The sequence below is a fragment of the Rhinopithecus bieti genome, unplaced genomic scaffold, assembly GCF_001698545.2.
Source record: "Rhinopithecus bieti isolate Rb0 unplaced genomic scaffold, ASM169854v2 scaffold_32083, whole genome shotgun sequence".
In the NCBI taxonomy this organism is placed as follows: Eukaryota; Metazoa; Chordata; class Mammalia; order Primates; family Cercopithecidae; genus Rhinopithecus; species Rhinopithecus bieti.
In genome coordinates, this window is record NW_016814096.1 from 2,774,333 (window position 1) to 2,780,400 (window position 6,068).

The following is a 6,068-nucleotide window of genomic DNA, read 5'->3' on the forward strand; positions in this document are numbered from 1 at the left end:
CATCTTGAGTCAGAATATATTTAAATAAATTGTGTTATCTCTTGCCAAACATTTTGTTAGTGTTTATTTAAAAAGAAAATGTTGTTTCTTAATGCATTTAAATCAGTTTTGTATTGTGCAGTAAAATGTGAGAAAATATGAACATTTCGATTATATTTTAAATGTTAAAACACAAAAGTTCAGTAAACCTTGAAGTTGATTAGTAGTTTTCTAGAACACCTTAAAAGGACTCTACAGGAGGAAAGAAGGAATTTCAAATTAGTATGACATTAGGAAAGTAACTGATAGGAAATGTAAAACTTTGGAAAGAGAATAGGAGACTTACGAAACCAAACAGATGAGAACTACTCTTTTTATTCCACTAATATGAAATTTTCACTAATTATTATAAAGTTTAGAAGAGCTTCTTCTCTCTTGTGGCAACTCTCCTATAACTGTCAAGATAACTGTATTTAAATTGGATGGTAATGAATGATAATTTAACTTGTCACAAAAAGATTTATGTTAGTGTCGGCTGACATGAATCACCAGAAGAAAGTCTGTAGTACAAGTTGTGTGGTATGACATGATGAATTATAAACCCTAACAGAAGAGCCTTCTAAAATAATTAGCACCCTGGTGTATTAATTAAGAAAATGCTTAATCCAACTATCCAACTCAGTTTAACAAGCCATTTAAAAAAAATAGTCTTCAAAATTGTCTTATTAACAGTTACACTGAAAATTATAACCGAATGCTATTTTCAAAATAATTTTTATGTTACATTATTTCCAAGGTCAGTTTTAATCGAAATTATTATTATTATTTTTTCTTGAGACAGAGTCTTGCTCTGTGGCCCAGGCTGTAGTGCAGTGGTGTGATCACAGATCACTGCAACCTCGACCTCCTAGGCTCAAGTGATCCTCCTACCTTAGCCTCCCAAGTAGCTGAGGACTGCAGGCATGTGTCATCATGCCCAGCTAATTTTTCTATTTTTTTTCAGAGACAGGGTCTTGCCATATTGCCCAGGCTGGTCTCAAACTCCTGGGCTCAAGCAGTCGACCCACCTTGGCCTCCCAAAGTGCTGGGATTACACAGGCATGAGCTACTGTGCTGGGCCATTGTTTTTGTTGTTTGTTTGTTTGTTTTAATTTTTATATCTGAGGAACAGAACATGATGAGGCAACCATAAATAAGCCTGGCTCAGAGTTCTGCTTTTCATGAACTGACATACATAAGCAGTAATGCATCTGTTTCCCTGTAGGTGAAATGGGCATTAATATTTACTCAGCCTGCTTTAGAGAGTTGAACTGTACAAGGGAAATAGCTGTATAAATTTAAGATGTTTTAATTCTTCATGGACCTCACAGTCAGGCTTTTCATATAATCACCTGCCTCTCATGGTTTGACTTCTCAGCTTTTGGTACAAATGCTTGTTCATTATGACCAAAAATATTTTCTCTGGTATTTCTATACTGATGAGGTGGTTTAGATAAGGAAGTTTTCATTTCTAAAAAGAATTTTGTTGTAGTTTGAGATCAAAGAATAACACTGAGAAAGGAGTATGGTACACTTGGTTTGAACTGTGTGCTGTACTACCAGGCCCCTTTCACATTATACTACTAATTTATTTATAATAGGTATCACACTGAGATGATATAAAAATAATTTCTGCCTCTTCATTTTTGTTTCTTGTTTGAACAGAGAAAATGACTAACATATTGGGAATACTTCTAAGGAAAAGTCAACACATATTCCAGTCAACACTTAGATGTGAAAATATCAATGAATATTAGAATTTATAAGTCAGAATGGCTCTGCTCGCTGATTGCAATTTTTAGTTACATTCACTATTTTGTGCTAAATTTAAGTCATTGGTATATAACTGGCCAGACTCCTTGGTTTGAAACATTACTAAGAACTTTATATATACTGTTAATGGATGTTTTATATAGTGTTGAATGAAACTTTTATTTTTAGATTTTTAAAAAATATTTTGCACTTTGGACTTAATTTTACACTAAATTGTATCGGCCAGCCCACGGGCATTATGCTAAATGTAAATCTAGTTGTTGGTTAAGCTTTTATTGAAAGATAGGTGGTGCTGTAAGGTAATATATTGTAGTGAAAGTGTGGGAGAAAAGTTAAATTGGCACTTAAATCTTAGTTTTCAAGGAAATTGTGTCCTTCACATACTGCATTATGATGGACTTTGTCTCAGGTGAAGTGAAGTGAAAGAATCAAGTGTATAGCCGGTAAGAACTAACCATTAATTTAAATGGGATGCTATTAGTGGGAAACTTTTACTGATTTTTGAAGAAGGAAGTGACAGTGCAGATTTACTTTTATCAGTCTGGCCATAATGTGCAAGTCAGTAGGTCAAAACAGCAAGAGGATAGCAGTCGCAGTCGTCAGAAAAGAACTGGAAGATTTTGCCATAATGAAAGCGTAAATTGATTAGGATCTGCAGTAGGTCAGCATCTTTAAAGGAGAAAATGGGTAAAAATTGACATGTTACCATGCTATGGTGTCTTATGAATATACGGGGTAGATGTATTCAGTCAGATAATGCACTTAAACTATAGATAAGTGATAGAATTTCCCATCCAAAACACAGTCCTCCATGGCTCACGTTCACTAGTATGAAAAGGAATAAGATTCCAGTAAGTTATGTACATTTATATTTATATTATGTACATTACATTTATATTATGTACATTAGTATATTTCAGTAGACATTTAAACTTTTAGTGAATAGAAAAGGCAATAGTCTTTCTATAAAATCATTTTACTTAGTTGTATGTTACAAAAATGTGTGTGTGTGTGAGTCTCCATTGGTTTCAGGAGATGGGGGCAGACAGGGTTGGAGGGAGGATATAGTTTGTCTAGACTTGCAATATTGAAGCACCATGTAATTGAAACTATAAGGTATGCAGATGTATTTTGAAAAATTATTACCCTCTCTTAGTGGCAGTCTTGTTTCTTTGATTATATGAATTTTATTTTCACATTCTATCCTTATCTTTGCTTTTTTTGCAAGAAGTCCAAGCAGCTTTCTTCCTGGGAAAATGAATGTTTTGTAAATCTCTCAGTTTAACCTCTGTTATATGATATATACCATTAAGGAAAATGAGTTTTCATTAAAAGTTGAGAAACTTTTAGCAAAATCATTAATTAGTCATGATTTGCTTTTTTTTATACCTAAAATGTATATTTTAAAATTTCTTAGTTTATGAAATTCTGTCACTCTTACTACTAAAAGATGAGCCTTTTAAAGATGAGACTCTTGTGATCAAGTGGAATAACATTGATTATAGCACTTTATAAAGAATGAAGTATTATGGAAATATAAAATGTTAAATTTAAATATTTAATCTCATAAATTGCACTTAGTAGCTCATCAGTCTGATGGGGAATGGTATTTATCAGAAACTTTTAAGATGGTACTTAATACCATAACTTAATAAGTTATTCTTCCCAGTAGAACTACTAGTCGTTGTACATAACTTTGTTTCCCAAGTTTGCATACTCTTAAAATCAAGACTATTTTAAGCCTAATTTCAGCTTTGTAAGTTACTGTGCTCTTGGCAAAACCTTATTTCTGTGCCTCAGTATTCTTACCTATAAAATGAGGAAGCAAAGGGGAAAATTAATCACTGTACTGGTTGCTTATCTTTTTAAATTTCCTCAGTTATATGCGGGAAGTGTATGCTACTTATCAATCATCATGGATGATGTAACGTTTACCTCCCACATAGAATCTCAGAGATTACACATACAAATTCAGAGATTATGTAAGTTGACCAAAGCTCAAAAGTACCACAACTGGGATTTGAACACAGATCTGTGCAGCACCAAAGCTCAAGCTCACTACATTGCAATGTATAGCCCTCTGAGTTGTGTTGCTGCAGCTGGAAGTTCTGTATGCAAAGAGTGTTTTCCATCTACAATAACTGAAGGTCCTGAGGTCCTGTTCTTCTGTATTAAAGCTAATGTGTTTATGACCTAACCACTTTTAAAATCAATTCATATTTTCTCTGTAGTGGCTCTTTGTGCCTTTCTAGTAAGTGTGCAGAAAGTACTGAGGGATTTTTTTGTTGTTGTTTTCATTATGGACAGCTCTTAACCTGAAATAACTAATGTTAAGTGTCATCATTTGTACCTCTAAGTAGAAAAATAGAAGCTTATGGGGCTTAGTACCTCTAGGTATTAAAAAAAAATGACCTAGAAGCTGCTACTTTTAATAAATAGGTTGATTCTTGTCCAAGTTAAGACCAAAAGTGGTTACCATAGTTTTCATTTCCGAGGCCTCAGGCTTCTATATTGATTACTGTATCAGTCATGGTCTAATCAGTTAGGGTTCAGTAGTTTATGGTGGAGTTCATTGGGTCACCAGGTTGGATCTGTTCATAGTTGTCAAGTGAACGGGAAGCAACCATCCAGGGCACATGTAAGCCTCAGCTGGCACGCTGAGAGGGTCAGGGTACCACTGCAGGTGGGAGGCCTGGGGTTATGTGGTGTCTGTTGAGAAGACCACGCAAAAGTGTGGATAAGGCCAAGCTAGGGCTGCTGTTCTGGACAAACGGCAGGGTCAAAGCACCACTGGATGTCCACCATTTTAAGCTGAGAGTCACAAGTCTCCTTTTTAAAAACATTTATTTCTTAGAAAGTTTTGGAGTTCAGCACATTAAAAAGATTTTTATAAGTTGGGTAATAGCTCTCTTTTGATATACTGAACACAGCCTGTCAAACTTCTCGGGAGCATCTTCTACAGGGATTGCACGTGCCATAGAAATGTCTGTGGCTAAAACCACAGTAATTTGACATTTGGTTTCCTTTAGATTTTAATATTAATGTATAGTGTATTCCTTCAGCCTTCTGATTCATGAAGGGGTGGTAGCTGGTGTGAATTAATAATCAAGAATCAAACGGGAAAATAATACCTCAATGTTCTTATTTAAAGGGCATGTTATTGGGTGATGACCGAAGAGTTCTTTAGTTTTGCTCTGGGATGACAAGTTACAGAGGAGGAAAAGTAATAAATTTTTAAAAAGAAAATGTAATAAATGTCTTTGTGGTTGAAAGTACATGTTCTTTCTATGCAGTTACCAGAGCTTGGCAGGTAGAAATACCTCCTTGGTTTTCCCCGGATTATTTTGCAAGTTTAAAGTATGTCACTTGTTCCCTCATCCTTACTATCACCAACACAATTATTTTGTATGGTATTAACACAAGGCTCACACCTTGTAAGGATGCCAGGCTGATTGGATTTCTCACTCTTCCCTGCTCCAAACCTTTCAGTGAGTCAGTCTGACCCCCACCAAATGCCTTCCTTTTTTAAGGGACTGGGGAAATCTTGCTGGAGTGTTCTGTGCCTAGCTGTCAAAAACATACTGATTAAGTAAAAGCACTATTTGTCAAGACTAGCCCATAACATTATGCTTTTTTGTAAAATGTTCTGAGGCCAGTTTCCCTTTTATGGTGGGTGGGTATGTGAACATTTTATGCTGGTAGCATTGACTCATTTCTTATTTGGAGGCGATATAAGTCATCTTGTATATTTATTTTTTATGATACCGTAAATAAGACATTCAAAAGCAACTAACCTGAAGACTCCTTTTAAAATATCCCCAGTTGTGTTTTTTCATAAATGAAAATTGCACTCCCTTTAATTGGGGAATGACTTTTACCCAAGGTTTCTACCTTACGATACTCAGATAAAAGATATTTGGTGGACTTTTGCTTTTTTTAAGAGAAAAATTATTAAGGAGAACGTGTAGGAGGGAATAAGACTAACAAATGGAAAATACTCATGGTATGTTTCATGAAAACTATAGAACATACAATTTTGTGGAAGTATGTAAAAACATTGAATAGATACATGCACAGGAGCTCAAGAATAATATGGTCAGTCATCTGATTTATTTTTTTTTATATATATACTTTAAGTTCTAGGGTACATGTGCATAACGTGCAGGTTTGTTACATATGTATATTTGTGCCATGTTGGTGTGCTGCACCCATCAACTCGTCAGCACCCATCAATTCATCATTTATATCATGTATAACTCCCCAATGCAATCCCTCCC

General features: G+C 34.9%; 1 protein-coding gene across 1 annotated transcript in view; it reads left to right on the forward strand.

The window, feature by feature from the left end:
- Positions 1-6,068, forward strand: part of PDHX (pyruvate dehydrogenase complex component X) — a 101,035-nt gene that overhangs the window by 75,874 nt on the left and 19,093 nt on the right. The gene's annotated exons all lie outside the window — the stretch shown is intronic.